Consider the following 4,235-nt stretch of genomic DNA (forward strand, 5'->3'; position numbering starts at 1 on the left):
AATAAAATGGATGCTTTTAGAAAACTGTTGAAAATTATAAAGATTATATAAAGGTATAAATTATATTAATTGCATAAATCACTAATAAGAGAATCCTGTAAAATCTTCTTGCTCTCATGAGATAGTCTCACTGAAATCAGGGGAATGTGAAGCACAGAAATGTCATCTGTGAATAGGCCTTTATCAGCCTTGCAATAAATTTGTAACCACTGGATTTCACAGGATCTCCGTGTCCTGGGTTTGCGATTTATGTAGTAGATTTACTAGGATTTTAAGGTTGCCCTATCAATTTGGAGCGGTTTAGACTGCAAAGGGTCACTGTGTGATGTTTCTTAGGAGAATGTAGAGCCTCTGCTTTCAACAGCACAGTATAAAGTTAACACAGCATGGAGACAATAAAAGTTTTTAATGACACATTAGCTAAGTCAAGTTCTCCTGTCATTTCAGATAACAATAATGTGGAAAGGATAATATCTGCTGGAACTGGTTTGCATCCCTGTTTCTTGTTTCAGGGAAGATCAGAGACTGGTGGTCAAAGACAGGCCGAATCTGAAGGTCTGGTACAGTCTAAAGATGCTGTTTGACTTCAATATTTGGGGAGGTGGGATCTGCAGACAGAAAAGATCTATATTGAGCTTGCCCATTGTTGATGTTGCTCAGACAGAAGGACAGGAAAAGAATTAAATGTTTCAGTGAACCACCTTTTATTTTCTGCACAATTCCCTTGTGAAATCTCCTCCAACACTTACCTCTGCTACATTGCTTTAGCTTCAAGGAACCCTGATAAAAGAGACTTTTATAATGCATAGAAGACATTGAGATTGTATTAAAAATATATTGACTTTGAAAATTAGTTACTTTAAATCTATAAAACAACCTTATTTTGCCATCACTGACACTATCCTTCCTAGAGGGTTGGAGCTTCCATTCCAGTGGCCACATTCCCATTGATTTTAGAGCTTTGGATTAAGACTTCTAATCCTTATCCTGTTTGCTTTGATACCAAAGTCTTCCTTTATATAGTATTTATTTCATTTCTATATTTATTTTAACAGCTTCAAGGCAATACTGGAAAAAAAGGAGACATGGAGTACCTATATGGGTCCAGAGTCCATTCCTGTATTATGAACAGGCTCAAGTTATTACAAAATGGAGGTGCAGCATGTTTTCTTATTATCCTCATTCTACATATTCAAGTTACTGGTTATGGATTATTTTTTGGGGTAAAATGCACTTAATGCTCAGATAAATCAAAATTATTAAGTTTCTTATAAATCAGAAACATTGACTGTGAGCAGTGACAATTTTAGTCTTCCATTTCACTTTGATTTTGCTGATAAAAAAAGCACTAAATAATTGTGAGGTATTGATATTAAAAACATAATAGGAAAAAAATGTGTTTCTCCACATTGTTCATGCAGCTCAAAAGTAAGATACAAAGTTGTTTCCTGCTTTGAAAAAGGTTGGGGAAAAAACATGTCTGACTATCTGTGTATTAACATGAAAGTATTGTGCGTGTGCTCAAAAATGACCATAAATTCTTAAATTATTGCAGGAACTGCAAAGAAGTTTGGACAAATGATAAACAACCAAGGAAGTGATTTATTCTGGAGACTGGTTAAAGGGAATTTCATTAAAGTGGGAGAATGGGGCTTTACTAAATACACAAGCTGTATACACAAATACATCCCCAAATGTCTGACATTGAAGAGGAAGTGATGAGATACAGAAAACGGATGGTTTTTAACCTTCTCCCTTTCCATTCCAGAAATTTTGCTTTCTAAGAGGCATGTTTGCACATCCTGTTGGAGGGGAGAGTTTAGGCTGAAAGGACACCTCTCTAACCATGACTGAGGAAGGAAAACAAGAATACATTTCAAAAACATGCTGAATAGATTAGGCTTATGTTTTCATTGCATTTCATTTGTTTTTACAGACAGAGAACAAAAAGCTTCTTTTACAAGGGAATATTCAGCTCCAGGATTTAAAGACTGTAAGTGCAGAAATATCAAGAAATGGCAAAATAGAGTATTTTAATGAATTTACTTATTCACCGTAGTCTTTCTTATCACAATGGCTGTTTTTCAAGATATCAGACACTGTCCCTGTTACATTTGACACCGTATGCAATCATAAAGAATGCTATAGTAGCACTGTGACTCCATCAACTGAATCTGTTATTGTCTTTAATATACTGCCTCTAAATAGTGTTTTGGAATGTCATTGTGCTGAAGCATAAAACAATAATTCAATTACTTTTTATTTACTCTTTCTGTCAAGCAATAACATTTAAGTAATCTATGGTCAAAATATGAATGGAATTAACAACTTTGTTTTGCACCAAATCATAGAAAAAGGGAGTGGGGCATAGAGAGTAGCAAAAATGAGCAGAATGCTATGGAAATGTGATTATTAGGATCTCAAGAGAAGCCATGCACCATTGTGAGCAGTGAAGGGATGTTTTATACTCTTGAGTATATTCTTATGCTCCACCTCACTTCTTTCCTTTATGATTCCTTGCATGTGAACTCATTGCAACTTACATACAGGTTTACTGTAAACTGTTTGGGATATGGAATTTATCTTCCTGTGTGCTCCCTCAGCTAAAATACTTAGCAAAAAGAAGTAGGTTTTCAATACAGAAAAGGCATACACCTGTATAGAAAGGGCCAAACAGTGAAGCTATCCCTATTGAAATTCTGGGCAGGTTCTGTTTCAGATCTGGATTAAAACTCCATGGTTCATGGCTTGATATGAAGGTCAGAGAGTGGTGGCCAGCAGGAGAAAATACAGTGTAACGGTAATGAGGGAATGCTCCTAGGAAAACCAGTAAAGTAGTCCTGTTACTGCGCCTTCCCACCCTGTTATTGGAAGGAGTAGGTAATGTAGATGTGGCCTTCCCTGTTGCCACAGGAGCTGAAGGCACATTATCCATCATCCTCAGGTCTGTCATGATATTTCAGGTTTACTGTTTTGGCTTAAGAATACCAAGTGATGGTGTTTGGTTTTGGAAAAGTCAGCACAGTTTTCAATGAATGTCAGAAATTCTTGCTTACCTCTTGGAAGCTAAATCTTACCCAGGATCATGTGGCCTCCTGTGAGTTAAAGGTTTTGAAAGAACCTCATAGTGGTTGGGGTGGTGCTAAAACTGCAGCTTGAATTTAGTCTTTGGTTTTCATTTGTGTCCCTGAACTATGAGGACATCGCTTTCTGTAAATGTCGAGGAAGAAAAAACCCAAGTTCATTGCTGCAGTTTTACTGTTAGCTTCAGATGTTGCATCCAAGGCATTATGAGGCTCTGCACCATTGAATGCATTGGAATTATTCCAAGAACTGTAAAAGGACTTCTAACCGTTGGAGGCAGGCATCTATCTGGGGACAAAATATTTAGCATTATGGTATTCAACTGTTTAGCAGCCCATTAAACTGCATGGTAATTATCACCTATTTCCTAATGGTCATAGATATTATTATTAATATTGGAAGCATCTATTATGTTTAATAATAACTGGCAGTCTCAGAAGATGCCTCAGATGAAATGATGGTAGATAGGTAACTGGAAGACCACCCTTGTATCATACCTCTTTGAAATCTGGAGTAATAGTGAGGTTTTTTTCAAACTTTTTATTGTTATTATTTAAATAACTTGTAGATGCACTTTAATATTAATCATTTTTATATTGTCAGTGAACAGTTTGCAATTCTCATAAAGCAAATAATCAAATATGATTTTGGAATAATAATTGACTTTAGCTTGGTTTCTAGTAGTCTATCATTTGTGTTTGATATTTAAAACTCAGACTATTTGGATTGCATATTCATGAAGTTAGGTCTATTTTAGTTCCCCCTCACAGATGCAAACAAAATCATCCTGATATGATCTCTTAACCTCCTGACTCCTGAAAAAAAATGGAGTAAGCAGTCTCTTAGAGACATTCCGCCTCCAGAAAAATAAGACTTATAGAATCCTTTTAAATTTTTTCTTTTCACAGAAATTGTATATTTCATGTGTCTTGACTGGTAACTTCTGACCTGTACCATAACTAGTTCAGATACCTTTCATTTCTCTTTGAAAAGCATATGAGCTTGTTACTGAAAAGGTTTATGTAGTTTGTAAATTTCTTCTATGAAATAAATCTGTGAAATGATCAGTGAACCACTGTATATTGCCAAAATTCTCACAAGCTAGCACTCAGCACTTCATACATACAGAATTCTTCTGTGCTCCATAGGTG

Source organism: Corvus hawaiiensis, chromosome 6, assembly GCF_020740725.1.
Source record: "Corvus hawaiiensis isolate bCorHaw1 chromosome 6, bCorHaw1.pri.cur, whole genome shotgun sequence".
Lineage (NCBI taxonomy): Eukaryota > Metazoa > Chordata > Aves > Passeriformes > Corvidae > Corvus > Corvus hawaiiensis.